General features: G+C 42.3%; 1 long non-coding RNA gene across 1 annotated transcript; it reads left to right on the forward strand.

The window, feature by feature from the left end:
• The first annotated feature begins 707 nt into the window (after positions 1-707).
• On the forward strand, positions 708-5102 carry LOC311064588. The gene is made up of 6 exons (XR_014602721.1): positions 708-772; positions 2905-2948; positions 3100-3230; positions 4082-4168; positions 4263-4324; positions 4435-5102. It is a non-coding gene; the product is annotated as an uncharacterized lncRNA (long non-coding RNA).
• Positions 5103-20402: the final 15300 nt, after the last annotated feature.

A 20402-nucleotide genomic window follows, 5' to 3' on the forward strand; every position in this document is an offset into this window, starting at 1 on the left:
GCGTGTCTGATAAAATGAATATCAAATATCTAAATATTGAATCAAGCAACTTAAAAACTGTCTGGGTGGTTCACAAAGGCCTGAGTAGATGATAAATATGACAGAAAGTTTTTTTGAAAGTGAAATATCCCTTTTAAGTGTATTTATTTCACTTTACACAAGTGTATTCTAACATCACGTTTTGTGTGTGTGCTTTTGGTCCTGCTAAGTAAGGCTGTATTGTCTGAATTTTCATTATAATCAATGGGGAAAGCCTCGCTCCTGTTCAGTCCAATCAGATGTAGGGTCTGTCTACTGCATCCTCCTAACTCTATGACTGTATCCTGTATACAATTCAAAGGGCTTTCAATGGTATACGGGGCGTATACCATGCACCGTTTCCGTATCCGCCCAAACCTAGAACCACACTCAGGGTTGCCAGATCTGCTCATTATAATTTCCCTGCAAGATTTTATTTGAAAATAGCCGATCTACAAGCTCACAACGCGTCGCGACGCGTTGTGAGCTTGTAGATCTGCTATTTTCAAATAGCTGATGTATGTGTTAAAGTGCTCATGTTGCCCATAGTCGCTTCTTTTGGGCTGGTTTTGGGCTGGTTTTCCTAGACCTGGTTGCTTGTTTCTCTCACAGAATCTGGCAACACTGACCGCACTACACATGCGCAGTTGATCACTGGAGAAGCGCGCGTAAGAAACAGGAAGAGAAAACGGTCTTGTTGTTTTTCTGCAGCTCTAGTCTGCTCCGTTCATTCATTCAGAGTTGTTATGCTAAGGTAAGTTAACGTTCACTGTATATACTATATATTTAGCAAACGTTGTCTTTTGTCATATTCCTCATACTTTTGTTGCTTAAGTTTATGTCATCGATTTATTTAGCGAAGTTAGCGAGGGACTCTCGTCCTTCTTTGTTTACCCCAGAGACACGGCCCGCTGGACTCCGCCATGTTGAAACTAGTGTTCGGTACAAACGTATTTACACACAATTACAATATTATTGTATCCAAGTGATGTTTAAAGCAGGGGTCTTCAACAGGGGGTCCTCAGAGTTACTACCCAGGGGCCGCCAAATCTGTGTGTGTGTTATATATTTATTTTTTACATTAACCACTTGAACCCTAGCATCCCTTTTCTGAGGGTAACCAAAAATAGCAGATCTAGAAAAATAGCAGATCTACAAGCTCACAGTGAGCTTGTAGATCGGCTATTTTTGGCAAAAAGGTTTGGTCTAGAGGGGGTAAAAAGAGCAGACCAAGTTGAAAAAAAAGTTTAATCTGAAATACAATTTTATACAATATAGAGGGGGTCCCTGCTCCATCTCTCTCTCAGCTAGGGGTCTTTGGAAAACGTTGAAGACCTCTGGTTTAAAGCATCTATTTACTACTTTACTTTAGCCATATTTTATGTTTGTCATACAACTGTGTTGTTTAAAAAATGTTTAAAAAATGTTCATCTACAAGCTGACAACATGCTTTGTGATCTTGTAGATGTTCAGAAAATCGCTTTTATAAGAATATTATTTATAATAAATGTATTCAATTAAATGTTGCACCCCTGTGGGTTAGAAAAGCTAAACTGGCCTAGGGCAGTGGTTACCAAACTGGGGGTCCCAAGAAGATTATCTTAATGTTTTTCTCACTCAACAGTAAACAAACCAACATACAGTGTAAGTGCATACACTATACAGGGTATCTGCACATTTATAAAGAGACAACTTAAGAACTTATAAGACCTTTTTAATCCCTCTAAAACAGGGGCTTTCAACCAGTGGTCCGGGGACCACCAGTGGTCCTTGAGGGGGTTCCAGGGGGTCCCCAGGCAAATGAATAGTTAGCAACCAAATTGACCCTTATATGTCTGTAACTCTGAGTGTACAAATGGAACCAAATGGACCCGTTAGGGTCCATTTGGTTCCATTTGTACACTCTCAGAGTTAAATGAACACTGATGATGGTGATACAGTGTAGATTGGGACCCCCTAAAAAATCTAAATGGTTGAGTCCCTGGCATATATTTTCAAATGGGGGTCCCAGGGCTAATATTTGTCAATTTGGGGGTCCTTGATGCGAAAAAGGTTGAAAACCACTGCTCTAAAATATAAATGGACACACAACAAACAATACTACAAAACATGGTCAAACATTGGCCACATTGTCAAATATTACCTAAGAAATAGGCGCACATTGTGAAAATAGAAGATCTACAAGCTCACATCACAACGCCTCGCGATTGTGAGCTTGTAGATCTGCTATTTTCACAAGCCCGCGGACCCCCATTTGAAAAGATATGCCAGCTAGGGAGTCCCATAAGAGAAGATTTTTACGTCTCTAGCAGTGATTCTTTTAATTTCAAGGACCCCCAGTTTGACATGCATTAGGCTACGGACCCCTATTTAATGGCATTTCTATCTCCGGGACCCCAATTTATATTGTAAAATCTATGTTAATTTAACCATAAGCCATAAGGGTCAATTTGGTTCCTAACTATCCATCATTTAGCTCGGTACCCCCTGGATCTCCCTCGAGGACCCCTGGGGGTCCCGAATTATCATTGTACCAACAATTAATGCGGTAGGGTTAGACAGTGGCACGTTGTGAGGGTGTAGGCTGGCCATTATTGAGAATGTTGTCCAAAATAGGGACACCAGGTTGAAAACAGACTATTATTATTAGTAGTAGTAGTAATTTGTATTATAGATTGTGGCTTATGTTGTTTGTATATTTGGCTGTTTGTCTTGACTGCAAGGCCCTTTGCTACTGTCTTGTCTAGCCTCATTTATGCCAGTGGTTGCCAGTGGTTATTTGTTTAATTCCTTTTTTTACTATTACTTAGTTATTTCTAATTGGCGTCTAGACATTACCAAACATTGTTTCTAATGTATATTATCCTTTTATCCCTTACCTCATAGAGCACTACAATGTTGCAGGACAGATATGCAGCCAGTGGAGCTAAGTGAGTAAGCTACTACTCATGTTAACACACCACTGATACCTGGCAGACAAATGACAAACATCTGACACACTTCAGTTTCTGCTATTAGAAACGTAATGCCAGGTTACACTTTTAAATTGTAATTGTTTATTTTTGTTATGTTTTCTGGCAGTCTGGCAGAGTCAACTGAGAGCCTAAGACCAGACCCAACAAGAAGGATGTTTCCCAGGTCTTGGACCTTGAATAACAACCCAGATGGGCCTTCATTGACTCATTGACCCCTGCTTCAGAGAACTGGAACATGTAAGCAAATGTATTCCTTTGAAGTAGGCCTGCATGTGCTTCCTTCAGTCAGTTGAATATTAAGAACACTAAGTATATTTTATTGTAGGACTAGTGCTCATGATGCACACCAGCAAATAGTTATTGATGGGGATGGGGTGGCGACTGTTGACGAATACAAGTATTTGGGTACAACGATTGATTCCAAGCTGACATGGAATTCCTACACTAATGCCATCTATAAGAAAGGTCAGCAGAGGCTGCATTTTATGCACAGACTGAGACAGTATAATGTGCAAAAAAGTGTAATGGTGCTCTTCCATCGATCCTTCGTGGAGAGTGCACTGACTTTCTGTTTTGTTTCCTGGTATGGCTCACTATCATTGGTTAATAAGAACAAACTCCATAAAATCATCAATGTATCCAGCAAGATAGCTGGGGTACGACATGAGAGTATAGCAGCAATGTATGAGACCCGGGTGCTTAGGAAGGGGAGAGCTATTGCTTGGGATAGAACGCACCCGTTATACAGTCAATACCACCTTTTACCATCAGGACGACGGTACACAGTGCCAATGTTGCAGGCTAGGGCTTCAAGATCATTTGTCCCTATAGGACTCCTGAACAAACAGGCCCCATCTCAGTTCTGTGCATACAATGTAATGTGATGCCTCTTGAATCATGACTGGTGGCCTTTTCCAGTTTGTATGTATTTTGTATTTATGTTATGTGTTTGTGATTTTTTTGTATCCTGATGGCACAAAAATGTTGTCTCTCTGTGATCTCTCTCTAGTTATGGATGAACACCGGTAGATCCTCGTTGGAGGAATGTGAACTGACCTGCTCTCTCTCTTTATCTGTCTGTGTCATAGGATGAACTCTGACGAATCCTCGATTGACGGAACTCCTACTTTGTACCCAAAGTGATCCGCTGTGGGACCTTAAGCAGCTGGACAAAGGTACAGTAATTACTGTTTCTGACGGAGTATCTCATGAAAGTATACGCTTGTTTAAATAACTGGCTGCTGTAAATTAATGTTTTTAACTTTGCAGCCCGCCTGACATGTCTCCACCACATGAAGTTAGGACATACATGCTCTGCTCACATCCTTGAGGTAAGAAATGTGCATATATGGCAATTTTCATATTTGACTATAAGATTCAGAATGCAACGCATACATTTTTTGTGATATTTTTTTGTTTTTTCTGTTTGTGTTTGTGTCAGTCTGCAGAAGACCCCAACACCTTTCTTCAGGCAAGACCACTCCACTCAGCCCTGCCGTCTGTGAAACCATCTGCACATGCCATTGGAGCCATGCCTGTATTGACCTTCCCAAAAGATGACACCTTTTTTATCCAGGGGGAGGCAGTATTGTGACCAGGATTACTACATGTTTTTGTGAGGGTACCTACCCTAGGAGACACGGGGAGAACATGCAAACTCCACACAGAAAGGCCCCTTCGCCAACCCCACCTAGGGGGTGGGCACTGATGACTCGGAGGAGAGGACACGCCCACAGCATCAACTGCGGGAATCGAACCCAGGACCTTCTAGCTGTGAGGCGACAGCACTACCAACTGCGCCACCGTGCTCCCCCCAAAAGAGGACACCTATGCCAGCATGATGTATCTCATGGCGAGTGATTACACCGTTCACCTCACATACCCCAAGTGGAACATGACTCATAGAAAAAGACCAAACGCCACCAGTTCAGTTCCTTGATGTTGCTGTAATACGGTTAGTTGATTACTCAGGTTAGTCACCAACAGAGCTTGGTACTGCTTTATTACCGCCAAGACGTCTTGGTAACAATTATTCTTCAACTGATGGACCCTGTGAAGTAAGGATCAGTTATGCCTCTCCCTCAAAGCACTTTATATATACATTGTATTGTCACGCTGGATGTTTTTTAGAATTGAATGTTTCCAGTTGAGTGTCCAGACTTGAGTGTCTGCTGTGTAAAGTGTGAAGTCCTCCCCCTGCCCAACTTTGCAGTGGTTCTCAAACTTATTCCAGTCCAGGATCCCCAAATTAATATTTGGCTTTGGACCCCCCTCTGAAAATAATCTGTGCCGCTGGGCCTCCCCATACACAATTTGGGTTGTTAAAATTATATCATGGGTTAAAGTAGTAAAACTGACATTGAGGCTATGTCAACAAATGTTCAGCAGGACCTCCTCAAATCCTTTCATGGACTCCTGGGGGTCCCTGCGTGGACCCCACTTTGAGAACCACTATTTTATAGCATGTGGGCCTGAGCTGCTTTATAAAAGAAAATAAATGCTGAAAATAAGAATGCTTCTGGTGTCTTAATTTAAGACTTTTCATTATATTATTTTGAAGGAATTGCTTCTTATTGTAAGAGTTTTGGGGCTTATTATTATTCTCAGATTTAAGGAAAAAATCCTCAGAATCGGCTTAATAAAGAGAACAAAAATACCACATTTAAGCATATCTTTCTTAAATAACAAAGTATTCATTGCTTGTATTAAGCAGAACTTGCTTTAGATGTAGGCATTTTTGTCTAGTTTTAAGCACCAGTATGCTCTTTCAGTGGCTAGACTTTGTTTCTAGTTTTAAGAATTCTAGTATAGAAAAAAATGCTTACCCCATTGGCAGTTTTTTTTGCTTGATATAAAGAAATATGTCTCAATTTAAAAATATTTTGCTTGTTTTAATTTGGCCATTTTTTGCAGTGCAATAACTGTATTGATTCTTAAGTGTTTATGATAGATCTGTGAACAGTATGGAACATTATAGATCCATGTCATGTTATGAAGGCACCATGGCATCGATCATTGGTTCCTACAAGCCCGTTTTGAAGCCTCTAGTTCGGTGAAAAAATGTCGCCAGTTCAACTGCAACGAAAGTGAGACTTGGGTCTTCACAGTAGAACCCCAATCACAAGCCCCAAAAGTATACCCTGCTTTTTCATCAATTTAAAAATGTATGGGACTATAATTTGAAGAAAAAAAAAACCCACACACATCATATGTGAAAGAAGACTTGAAACTAGCGATTAAAAACAAAGTCTTCATGAAAAGATTTACTAAGGTAACCAAGTGTAAATTCGGTCAAGTTCTCATCGACTTCAATGGAATGACATTTCTTTTACAGCTGAACAAGGGGAACCAGCGCCAGCTGCTGGGCCCTTAATGGGAACTGCAGCGTTTTCATTACGTCCACATTGGCTTCAAGAGCAAAAGCTTGTCGCCTGGTTAGAATACAAACCCTTGTTCTTCCTGCATCAGGCTGTAAAGGAAGCATTTTGCAGCTCAGATGGGCCTATTTATACCAGCACACAATGACCCCGGGGGGCTGGAGGCTGAATGCAGAGCTTTAAAAGGGACCACGTCGCTACGCCCCTCGGTAATAGAGTGCCTTTCAATATGTATGTGCGGGTTTATCGATGATCAAGCTTGTGTGTTAAAGCCTCTGTGACAGCCACATCGCTCACACTCTGATTCATGAATATGGATGCCAGCGGAACGCCGCCGTCGGACGGAAACCTTGTATGTCCAAAGCCGTTACTGTTCAGGAAATGGAGAAACAATTTACTGTGTTCTGATTGGATTCAATGTTATTGTTTAGTCACAAGCTCTTAATACTTTTCATTGGTTCGTTATTTTTAAAACCTAACTTACTTGACTTAAGGACAAACGGCGGAAAAAAGGCCTTTCACAAAATAAAGATGCAAACATAGCTTTTGTGAGCTTGTACATCGACTATTTTTATTACTTTATTTGTATTTGCTTTTGTGTGACACTGTACCGTAGTATGGCGAAATAAGGCATTAATTAACAAAAAACATAATTAAAATGTAAATATGGAGATAGGAGGTTTTTGCCCGACGCGACGCTAAGCTTGTTAACATTCCCCCACCGCACGGCGCCCTGGATGCCAGGCAGAGGAAGCAGCTCACATGTGGCTCATGAGACCTTCCACTCCCAGGTCTGTCACAGCCATTACATAATGGCCTGATCACATTTATTTGAGCTAATCGCAATTATTTTTTGGATAATCATTAGAATGATTTCCATACATGACATTGTAATAACAGCTTGATGTAATGAACAGAAATGGCATATTTCCATCATTATTTCAAAGTTAATGCTTTCCTCCCTATTTTCAGCATACTATGCTATGTTTTCATTAATGTATTCATTTATTTATTTATTCTTGATTGTGAAGCACATTGTTTCAAAATGTGTGTGACACAACACACACACCTCAGCTTTCATTTATTATAAGTCGATGTGAAATGTGTGCGCGCGTGTGTGTGTGTGTGTGTGTGTGTGTGCGTGCGTGCGTGCAAGCGTTGTATATCCACTTGTGTGTGCATCAGCTGCGTGTGTGTGCATGTTTGAGAGCACATCAGTGTGTGTTTGAGTGTGGGTGTGTGCGCGAGTCTGTTTGCGTGTGTGTGTGTATATGTGAGTGTGTGTGTGTGGTGCGGGGTTATTTTACCCCCCCCCCCCCCCTCCGTCTACTCAATGCAAATAAGTGTTAGCGACAAGCAAAAAGCTGTTTATGACGTCCTGGTTTGGTTGGAAGATTTATCCTGTCTCCATTTACACACAAACATTAATCACATCTGTCTGTCCAAGACCTGCTCCCACCAGCACGCCCGTTATGATGTCAATACATTTACTGTCTTATTAGCCCCACAGCCACAGCTATTGTTAAAAAAATGTACAAATAAAATTAAAATAAAAGCCATATAAAGTGGAATTAGATTTAGGCCCGTCAGTTGTGATTTGTGCTCCTGTGGCCATGTTCCTCTATCAGTGAGGACAATACAGACCAATACAAGTGCATATGTATGTGGACCCCATCTGAAAATACAGTATGTCATGCCAGGGACAGGGGCGTTTTTGTTACCATTGTTTGAAAAGAGCAGATCTACAAGCTCACAACACGTCATGATATTAACACTTTTACCTGGGGACCCCCTGGAACCCCCTTAAGGACCCCTTGGGCCAGGGGTCTCCGGACCCCACTTTAAGAACCACTGCTCTAGATCTCCTCAGGAGCATCGGAGGCAAGATGCATGTCAGAGATGCCGTGACAAGACACATCAAGGCTATGTACTGTAAAGAAGGAAGGGATACATTCAACACCATAGCATGTTCCATAGACACGCTGCGAGGCAAACAGGAGATGGAAGTGTGATGGAATCCATTGAGCGTCAGTGAGACGCAGCAAACCATCTGGAACTGGAAACAAGACCAGAATCTTTAACACTATATGTCAAGGAAGTCAGCTATGGATCAGAGACATGGAGAGTGACCAACATCACCTCCAACAAACTCCAGACCAACGGATGCCTAAGACACATCCTGCAAACTGTTTTTGTTACCACTGCCCTCTTCTGGTGCGTTGTCCTTATAAAACATAACAAACATTGAGAAGCGAAGGGTCACACTCAGAATGGCAAGATCAAAAAGTTGAAATGCCTTAGATTACAAATGTTTTGGCTATCTAGCCTTTGTCTAATTGGAAGTGTTTGCTTCCTCTTAAGGAAGCAAACACAATATTCAGGTGACAGTCATTGTTTCCTGGACATCATGATGGCTATCGGTTGAATATAAAATGTTCAACCTGTGGAAGAGAACCAACCAAAACCCCATCAGCCAGGATGTGAAGAGGAGGAAGTGGGGTTGGATTGGACACACCCGCCGCAAACCAGCGGACAACATCACAAGGCAAGCGTTGTGCTGGAATCCACAGGGCAAAAGAAAAGTAAGGAGGCCAAAACAAACCTGGAGTAGATCAGTCGAGGGTGAGGCGAACGCCAATGTAGGGACCAGCTGAAGAAAACTGCCCAAAACAGAGTCCGATGGCTGGGTGTGATTGTGGCAGGAGCCTACAAATGAAGTCTGTGAGAACCGGGGGGACCAGCTTATGAACAAATCATTAAACAAACTTTAATGATTGCGACCTTTGAAAGAAAATGGCAGATGTACATGCTCATAACGTGTCACATCACAATGAGTTGTGAGCTTGTTGATTGGCTATGTTCGCTACTTTTATGTGACACTATCACGCAAAGAAGTATAACATAGGGCAAAGCAAAGAAACCAACGAGGTGCTCAAAGAAAAAAAGTATGAAAATTATACCGATGGTGTTTCTAGGATCAACGGAAATCAAGGTTAGACAAGAGGAAGAGATCCAACCACTCAAAAAAGTGGAGGTGACGATGTAAAGTTAACGTATTAAAAATGACGGACATGGCATTTTTAATACATTAAAGATATTTTTTATTCTAAATCCGCTCCTCCACTGTTTTGAGAGCTCAGATCTCTTCCTCTTTCATAAAATAGGGCATTGATTCACAAAAAAAAACATAAAATACAGCAGTCATCTATTACAATATGCAACAATATGAGAGAGAGAGGTGTCATGGCCTGCATGCATTCATATAGTGTTTGGCGTTGTACTGATCCACATTTTGTGTGGAAGATGAGCAGAGATGGTTTTCAAACGTGACGCATAGCGGTTATGATTCACCTGAGAGCTGAGTCCCCAATGAGACCGGAGGTAAAAGAGACACTGTGTAGGTGGGCTGAAACCCTATCTCTCAATAGGGTTTCCCACATTAATTCCATATAGCAAGGTTTTTAAAGAGAATTTTCACCACACCCATAATTTTTTTGCTCTAACACAATTCAATCACAGTTCCTGAAATATTTTGACCTCTCTCTCTCTCTCTCTCTCTCTCTTTGTTTGGCTATGAAAACATGGGAATCTATTTTCCCATCATTGCACCAATTTCCTCATGTATTTTGAAAAATACATTTGTTATGATCTGACTGTCACAGTTTGATGTTTGTCTGATGGGAAACGAGTGTCTGCCACTTGCTCAACAATAGTTTGTTGAATCTTGCATTTCCTGACAGCAGTCGAGACCAAAACATAGCTTGTGTCCTGTCCTCTACACAGTATATCCATTTCTGTGAATATATCGGTGATTATGGAGATGCGATTCCATAGCCCAGGATCAAAGAGGTATAAACTATATTCTAATAAAGAACAAATGGGCATACAGTTCTTGCCACTGCTATTTTATGTGTATACTTTATTTAATCGCAAAAATAGCTGAACTACAATCTCACACACGCCTTGTGATGTGTTGTCGAATATTTTTGAGAAAAGTTTTAAAACATTGGACATTTTTTTTAATATGTTTTGCCTATGGCATGCCCAAAATACTGACCAGCTCACTGGCTTTGTGGTTAGAGTGTCCACCCTGAAGCTGCGAGGTCGGGGTTCAATCCCTGGCCGAGGCCAAAGACTATATAAAAATGGGACCTCATGCCTCCCTGCTTGGCACTCAGCATCAAGGGTTGGATTGGGGGTAAGTCCCTGTGACATACTAGCATCATGTCCAGGGGGTGTACTTGTACATCAAGCCGCCTCACGCTACAGAAACAGGAGATAGGATCCTGCCCTATGGGCCACATCTCATGGCTCAATAACCGTTGGCTTCCAAGGCTACTTACTTACATGCCCAAACTAGTAACACGTTGAAAGCTGTTTCATTTGTGTTGAAATAAAGAAAAGGAACAGGATACGGAGCCTCGAACCTGTAGATCACCTGTGTTCCGGTCCTTATATGGGCGTGGATGCTCAGTGGCAGGATAAGAAAATAATTAAATATAAATAAAGGTAATTATTTTGTATTATTATATTTGTAACGCATGTAAAATTCTAGTACCCTATGTGCAATAAACCTGCTGATGCTCTGCCAGACAACGGCTGAGATGACACGCCCCCTTCCATAGCTCCCATTCATTTAGCCTAATAGAAGGCCCACACAGCAGCTGTGCAGCGCCAGATGCTGACCTGGTGACTCGCCATCATTTCACTTGTTTCCATTCCCCAAGTGCCACCAGATGACAACACACTTGAACTACTGTAAGTGATGCTGTGGAACGTAGATCGTTTTTTCTCTTCCATTAAACCAGGAAGCAAAACTTTAGTATAGAAACATGCAGTACATTTACAATATAAAGTATACTTAGAGTATACTTTTACTATGTAATGTGATGTGTTTACTCATTGTATGTTGCAACTGTTTTGAAAGGCTCTTAAATAAAGTTTACTACTTGTTTAATTACTCAACCACCTGAACCCTAGTCTTTATTCTGGGGCAAACATTCGGTGAAAATAGCAGATCACAGGCTCACAAGATTGTAAGTTTGTGAGCTTGTGATGATGATGATGATTTAGATTGGCTATTTTTGGCAAAGATATTTGATGTAGATGGAAAAAAGGAGTGGCTCTAGAATAGACCCCTGCGGGACCTTGTCAACAAAATATATAGGGTTTACCCATTTGAACCCCAGGGTCTATATTCTATAATATACGGGGTTCGATTTGTAAAAAAAAAAAAAAAAAAAAAGGAAGAGAGAAAGAATCCCAATGGCAGGGATAAAACGCACCCCCACCGGCTATACAAATGAATGGCCAGAGATGGGGATATCAAAAGCAGATGCATGGATTTACCCGCCATTCCCCCAGCAAATATAACCTTGCATATACGTGTAGCACAGACAGTGCAGTGAAAGTAGACAAGTGATGGATTAAGGGCATAATTATGTTTGGGTGAGTGAAATTCAACATATTCATTGTTGAATTGTTCTCAGAGCGCAATTACCTGTCTCCAGCCCAAACAATGAGGAGTTATTTATATCACCTTGCTCCAGGTATTAAAATACAACGAATTCTGGGATAAGGGTCTGGCTAGAGATTAGTGAGCACAAAAGACCCTTTGTTAACATTTAATTACAATTCTTTTAAAACAATAGAGAGATCAACTGCTCATGTTTTAATGATTCAGACTGGTGAACGAGCATGATAGAATTGTTTAGGATGTGCTGAATTGGAACTGAAACAAAAAGTTTACATTTACATTTAGTTATTCATTTGTTGGGTAAATTATTTACTAAATATTATCAATTCAAAACATACATTGTATTCCCAAAGGAGTAGTTTAAGAGGCTATTTATCAGGCTTAGATAAGCTGTTGTTCCAAAACTGTCATTCTAAGGAAGTGATAATTCATCATTGTGTGATCCTCTGCTTTCATAATGAAAATTAAATACATTGATAACATAACAATAATATTTGATCAATGATACAATACTGGGCTGTGTGTGTGTGTGTGTGTGTGTGTGTGTGTGTGTGTGTGTGTGTGTGTGTGTGTGTGTGTGTGTGTGTGTGTGTGTGTGTGTGTGTGTGTGTGTGTGTGTGTGTGTGTGTGTGTGTGAGAGAGAGAGAGACCTGTGTGTGTGTGTGAGAGAGACCTGTGTGTGTGTGTGTGTGTGTGTGTGTGTGTGTGAGAGAGAGAGACAGACGTGTGTGTGTGTGTGTGTGTGAGAGAGAGGTGTGTGTGTGTGTGTGTGTGAGAGAGAGAGAGAGAGACCTCTGTGTGTGTGTGACCTCTGTGTGTATGTGACCTCTGTGTATGTTCCACAAGCTGAGCGGTCAGGAGCATCTTCATCAATCATGGATGAAAAATGTGTCTTTTTTTCCTGCTGTCATCCCTCCAAGACTGTTGACCTTTAACATGGAGCTTCTCTCTGGGGTTTGATCCCACTGAGACGTCTTCACACTAAACCACTTTACCTCACTGGGTTGCAAAACAGCAACTAAATAATGCTGAACACCATGCGACGCATTGCGCGCTTGCAGATCGGCTATTTAAAAATAAATCTTGAAAACGTTTTTTTTTTTAACCTACAAACTTGTATGGGGATCCCTGGCACCAAATATTACATAGCTGCTGACTTCCACTCTCCTCTTTTTCACTCTCCTCTCCACCTCCCGCTGCTCTCTGCCTGTGGAGAGGCTATCCTCGTTCGCCTCCACCCTGCTGTGGGATGCACCCGGTCATGACCTCTCACCTGCAGACGGACCTGGTGGGGTTGTGGGGATGTGGGAGGGGGTGGGGCTCTGCCTGAATGTTTGTCTCATACACCACCTAGCAGCAGTTATCTTATCTAAATGTACATTAACTGTCAGTGGCGTGCACAGACATTTTGAGGGGCAGGTGCTCAAGTAAATTATACTTTTTTTTGTTTACTTGGTCTGCTCTTTTTTCTCTCTACACCTACACCTCTTTGCCAAAAATAGCCGATCTACAAGCCCACAACGCCTCGCAGCACGAGGCGTTGTGTGGGCCGTGTGGGCTTTTTTTGGCTAAAGTTCTCCTCAGAAAAGGGATGCTAGGTTTCGAGTGGTTATGGTAAAAAGAAAAATCATATCACATAAAGATTTGGCGGACCCCCTGTAGTAACTCTGAGGACCCCCTAGGGGTCCCGGACCCCCTGTTGAAGACCCCTGCTGTAAACTGGGGAAAAAAAACTTTTTTTTTCTTTTTTTCAAAAGGGCACTTCTGGTCAAGAGGGCAAAGGGCAGGTGCTCTAGCACCACCTAAAGTCTATCTGTGCACATCCCTGTTAACTGTATAGGAATTGACCTGTTCATGACATATTAGTGTATACTGTACATCAGGCCTGGAATTTAATCATTTTAGGGACACGGTCACTGGCACTTGGTGTTTTAAACTTTTTGAGGACACAAAGGCCAAATGCCAGGGCAGCAAGGCCATCGACTGAAACGATTTTAAGTCCACTGACATTTAAGGATTACATTATGAATACGCTAGAGCGGTGCCCAACGTGCCACCCTCTGGAACGATGCAAGTCAGGAATGCATGCCCAGGCCTTAGCCGTGGCCAGTCTGGATGTCAATACTATGACCCGGGCACTCCATATGGGGATTTCCTGGTTTAGCTAAATGTTTTGGAGAACGGCAAATCCGACCAAATTCCCACTCGGCACATCCCTCCCTCCCATCACTCCCTCGGGTGCAGTGGTGGAAAAAAGTACTGAAATGTTTTACTTAAGTAAAACTATCAATACTGCAATGTAGAAGTATTCTGTTACAAGTAAAAGTCTGGAATTCAAAATGTACTTGGGTAAAAGTGCAAAAGTATTGCTATCAAAATGTACTTAAAGTACCAAAAGTAAAAGTACTAAAATGTTTGAAAATAGCAGATCTACAAGATCATACTCTCAGGCCTGGACTAATCTGTCTCTTTTGAAGATGGGGAGTCAGCGGGGATAAGTATTTAGAAACTCACCAGTGTCTAAAAACTGTACTGACATAATGCCAAACAGTGGGGTCACAGTGGTCATGGCCTCATGGCGCTGCCATATACTATATATACACAATCATACAGGCTAGCCAACCTCCAGCCTGGCATCAGATGGTAAATGTCCGGGGTTTAATATACACTTGTAATAAAATGTATTGCAAAGTGAGCAGTGCATTCTGTGAGTCAGCCATATGCCCACAATGAAGATAAATGTTAAATGTTGCTGCCGTTTTTGCCATTTACCTGAGTAATTATCACATTATGTGCCAAGTACAGTACAGTAGCTCTGTAAATATTTGTCTTGGGGACTGTGGCTCAGAAAATGCATACATTTTCGCATAAATCCAAGTACCAACTTGTGTGTGTGTGTGTGTGTGTGTGTGTGTTAGATTTACAATAAGAAAGATTCTAGTTGGGGTTAGGGCGAGGCATTTACATGATTCAGATGAATACTTAGTTGCTTGATGATGTCATGCATCAAATACAGCCGATCTACAAGCTCACAACACGTCGCAGCGTCATTGGCTATTTTTGGTGTGTGGCCCATTGTTTTAAACTGCATTAATTAAATTGCCGTCCTAAAATGTTGAAGTCCTCAGAAGTGTAGTAATACAAGTGTGTGCGTGTGTGTGCGTGTGTGCATTGGCACAGAACTTCATAATTCTTCAGAATCGCTGTATTTTTTAAGTGCTTTTAGCCGTACAGGAAGCTGGTTGCTCAGAGGGAAACTGTAAGGTTGACCAGGCAGCACATAAAAAGAGATCTTTGATGCAGTTTTTGCAGTGCTGTTTTGTTTTGTTTTGTTTTGTTTTGTCAGCAGTGCAATATATTCACACAGTGCAGATTGAACAGTCAACCGAGGAAAATAAAAACTACAACACTTCAAGAAATGAAAATATAAAAAAATCAAACCTCAGATCTCAAAACTCTGCCCTTATAGCTAGGTAGCTTAAGGCCAGTTTTTTGAAAAATGTGGACACGGCTGACAAAAGCGCCATTTTTTTTTTACATGTTCTCCATCACCATACGTTTCATTTTGGAAGGGGAGCCACACCATCAAGATGGCAGAAGGCGGCCATCTTGGATTACAAAGATGGCCATCATGCAATATCTATAAAAGCCAATATCTCAGCTTCCAAGCCACTTAGAAGGTCAATTTTGGTGTCAAAATATACATTTTCTGGGACAACGAATGCAATAAAACGACAGGGAATATCAATAAGTGACTAATTCAGCCAATATTAGATAATTTGGTCAATTCTGGCAATATATGTACACAATTATGCATGCTTCGGCTAGATTATGCACAACATCTCAGTTTCAGTGTGTGTGTGTGTGTGTGTGTGTGTGTGTGTGTGTGTGTGTGTGTGTGTGTGTGTGTGTGTGTGTGTGTGTGTGTGTGTGTGTGTGTGTGTGTGTGTGTGTGTGTGTGTGTGTGTGTGTGTGTGTGTGTGTGTGTGTGTGTGTGTGTGTGTGTGTGTATAGCCATGCAACACAGAGAGGGGAACATGAGCACCTTCTTTAAACATGAAAACCACCCATACCCTCCCTCTCTATCTGACAGAGGGAAACTACGGCTGGGAAAGAAGTCAGATCTGCTAAATATTCTGACACAGAAGACACAAGAAGAACCTCCAGCTACGTTTGATGTCAAAGTACTCAATGGAGCTGCTGTGGTGCACTTCCTGTCCACTACCAACATTACCACATTTGACAAATATGCCAGTTGTGTCTTTGTTCCCCACATCATGAAACACCTGGAGATCTCCAAAAGAGTTGATGTGGTCTGGGATACTTACATCACCAGCAGCATAAAAGAGTCAACAAGGGAGAAGCGAGGCAAAGGGATACGACGGAAGGTGGCTGGTCAGAACAAGCTGCCGGGGAATTGGCCAGATTTCCTGCGTGATCCTATAAACAAGCAGGAACTCTTTACCTTTCTCTCTGGGAAGATTGCATCCACCGCCTGGCCAGAGGGCAAGCTGGTCTTCATCACATCTGGCATCACAGTGGTCGGCACAGACACCAGCCACTCCATGCTGCCATGTAACCACGAAGAGGCCGACACCAGTATAGTGATTCACCTGCTTGATGCCCTGGAACATGGCTGTTCTACCTGCTTGATACGCACTGTGGATACGGATGTTGTCGTTACCCTCATCGGCAAGTTCCATGCCCTGCTCTCCAAGTATCCAGCTGCAGACATCTGGGTTGCTTTTGGCACTGGCAAGAACTACACCTATGTTCATATAAACACCATCTGCCATGCTCTGGGCAAAGACAAGTCCACAGCACTTCCCATCTTCCACTGTTACACAGGCTGTGACACAACATCAGCATTCTGCGGGAAAGGGAAGAAGTCAGCATGGGTGGCGTGGAAGTCCTACCCTGAGGTCACCCAGGCCTTCAACTACATGGCAGAAAATCCATACACTTCAGTGACCATAGATGCCCAACACTTTCAGCTTCTTGAGCGTTTCACAGTCATCATGTATGATAAGACAAGTGATTTGGAATCTGTCAATGAAGCACGGCGAGAGTTGTTCTGCCAGAAGAACAAAACGATGGAACACATTCCACCAACGCAAGATTCACTGTTGCAACACGTGAAGCGAGTTGCCTACCAGTCTGGGATCTGGGCCACGTCTGAACTGGCCCAGCAGCCGACACCCAGTCCAGAAGGCTGGGGATGGACATTGGATGACAACAAACAGGTCTGGCTTCCTGTGTGGAGCATGCTACCGATGGCGTCAAAAGCCTGCAATGAACTGGTCAAGTGCGGTTGTAAACGTGGTTGTGGTGCACGGTGCTCATGCAAGAAGGCACACTGGAATTGCACAGATCTTTGCAGTTGTCAATGTGACAGATAATTTGTATGTCAATTCACTTCATGCTCCATGTGTCTGACTGCTAACCGAGTTGAAAATTATGTAAATATGTTGCTAGAATTACCATATTTATTTGATCTTGGCACAAATAAACATCTAGTGGTATTCTCAATCGCTTTATTGCATTCCTTGACCCAGAAAATGTATATTTTGAGAGCAAGATTGACCTTCTAAGTGGTTTTGAAGCCGAGATATTGGCACTTATAGATATTACATGGTGGACATCTTTGAAACCCAAGATGGCCGCCTTCTGCCATCTTGATGACGTGGCTCCCCTTCCAAAATCAAACTTATGGTGATGGAGAGCATGTAGAAAAAATTTGGCGCTTTTGTCAGCCGTGTCCACATTTTTTTGTTATCCTCCCTCACTATTAGGTTTCCTCCTTTCCTTTAAAGGAGCACTGTACCCATTTTCAACCTTACCTTCATATAATTGGTCCTCCCTTATATGCTCATTATGATATGGCACCATTTCTGTCTTTGTGCTAGCTGTGTCTCTGCGGTGGACTGTGCACCAATGTTGAAAATGGGTTCTTTTACTTGCCCAATATACAGCACTGTACTTCATTTTGTGATGAATAGCGAAAATAGCTGATCCGCAAGTTGTTGTAGATCAGCTATTTTTGGCTTATGTTCCTCCCAGAATATGAATGCTTGGGTTCAAGTGGTTAATATAATAATTCAAAAACTGTACATAATATATAGTGAGATTTTATCTTTTCTTGGAAATAAGGGAACACCCGGCCGGGTGTCCCTTATTTGAATTTCAGGTAGTTGGTAAGTAGGGCCAGGTGTTTGGCAGTGTCTCTCCCCACAGTAAGAGCTCTCAACGGGGCATGTTCAAATTAAGAGGGGGGGCTCCCGGCTTTCCCGCCACCTTACTATAACTAAGATTTGTTTTGTTAAAATATTGCAAAAATATTCCACATTTTTCACTTTTCTTCAAGATTTGATTCGAAAATAGACGATCTACAAGCTCACAACGCATCGCGACGTGTTGTGAGCTTGTGGATCAAATTTTCAAATAGCCAATGCATATCCATATGGGTTAAGTGCTCACGTGGCCCAGTCGCTACTTTTTTGGCTTGTTTTCATAGACCCGTTGCTTATTTCTCTCCCTCCTTCTCTTCCTCCTACACGGTTTCTTACTCTACCTCCTCGCAAGAGTAATTCCTGCCTGGCAGGGCAGCCAAGAGGCCAGTGCTGTGTGTGCCTTTGGGGAGGGCTGGCTCTTGTGTGTCTGCCTTGTCTGGATGAGCGCCCCACAGGGGGCGTTGGAGACGGAGTTTAATCTACACCTCTGCAGTCTCCGGAGTTGTCTGAGCTCCAGGAACGCTCGACACAAGTTAACAGGGCAGAGAGTTGAGTCTGGCAGGCATGCAGGCAGGAGCAGACAGCGGTGGAAGAAGTACTCACATTTCTTAGTTTTTTTCTTTTTTATGCAAGTAAAAGTATTAATACCACAATGTAGAAATTCTCCGTTACAAGCAAGAGCCTGCATGGTATTAAACAATTACTGGAGTAAAAGTACAAAAGTATTGGTATCAACTATACTTAAAGTACCAAAAGTTAAAGTACTAATTACGCAGAAGTTTTCAAAATGGACACACATTTATTGAAAATAGCCGATCCACAAGCTCACAATGCGTCGCAATGTGACGAGTAGCCTACAACATTTGCCTCTATACAGTATGTAGTAGAGAAGAAGTAAAAGTATCGGAAATACTCCAGTAAAGTAAAACAAAACCACAAAATTGTACTTAAGTACTTATACAGTATACTTGAGTATGTATACTAAGTTACTTTCCACCACAGGGAGCAGAGAGTTTTAGTCAGAGGCACGGAGCGGATTGGATGAGAGCAAAGTGACAAGTGCGTGTGTGTTTGTGTTGTCGGGGGGGGGGGGGGGGGGAGAGGTAATAATAACCTAGGAGAAAGCTGTAACGAGATGGAGTCTCGGGCGTAATGAGCATCTTTCAGTCTGTATTAAAGAGAAGGTCAGTGCGGTCCCAGCCTCTGTGCAACGTCGCTGCTGAAAAGGATACAAGTTAAATCTCCATCTCCACTTTCATCTAAAAGGCTTAGCAACTTTCCTCCTTTTTGCTTTTCTCCCCTGGGAGGCGTCACACCTCAAGTGACGGAAGGAGCTTTATGTTGGACAGCTGATCGGAGCACAAAGGGAAATCAAACGTTGGTATTTAAGCGCCGTCCGCATGCGGTCCGCCATCCAATCTCCCTGGTCGTTTTTTGGCGAGGATCAGTCATTTCGGTTACCCTCCCCACGTCGGCTTGACTCCCGTCCGAGATAAGCCTCGGCCAATGAGATTGTGGCGCCGGTGAGCAGTGCATGCTGGAGTGGCGAGGCCTCTTTAGATTGTGTGAGGGATTTTCTTTTCTTTTCTTTACTTTTTTGACATGATATCGTCAGGCAGAAACCATGTATCTCCATATTTAATCTTTTTATGTTTTTATTTTTTTCATAAATTATAACCTATCCTATATTTGCGGCGCATTGATTGGCTATTTTCGCTATTTTTAAAAGTCCTCATCTGCATACATGCCCAAAGACGCCAGTGTAAAAGTGTCTATAAGTCTGTCTGTGGGTTTTATAAATATTTAACCAATGAAAAGTATTAACAAGAGCTTGTGACTAAATCTAAATAATAACTACTTTGGATCCAATGGCACACAGGTTCTTTTAACTATTCCCTGAAGAAGTGTCCGTTTTGGACATACAAGGTTTCCACCCGACGGTATGGCGAAAGACGGGGCTTAAAGGTCACGCTGTGTGACGCAGACAATCACACACTGATTGCCGATCAAATCTAGCTCAGGGGATAGTAATACCCTGTTTTAATGTAAAGCCAACCCACATACACACACACCGAACTTGCTTTTCTCCCAGAATTCACATGGACAGCGATGAGCTGATGGATAACAACCACGGGGTCAGTGTGTCTGCCTACCCATAAATCCCTGTAATGAAACAAGCCACATCCCTCCCCCCTGATTGGACGGGCGGGCAAAGAAAAGGGGCGTGCGCCCGGATTTTAATCTCTCCCTGACCTGGCTTTCTCTGCCTGCCTGGCGCTATTAGATCAGGTACTAAATCCTATCAAATATATTGCCTCATCTCGTC

Source organism: Gymnoscopelus microlampas (genome assembly GCF_963454915.1).
Source record: "Gymnoscopelus microlampas genome assembly, chromosome: 17".
Taxonomy (NCBI): Eukaryota; Metazoa; Chordata; class Actinopteri; order Myctophiformes; family Myctophidae; genus Gymnoscopelus; species Gymnoscopelus microlampas.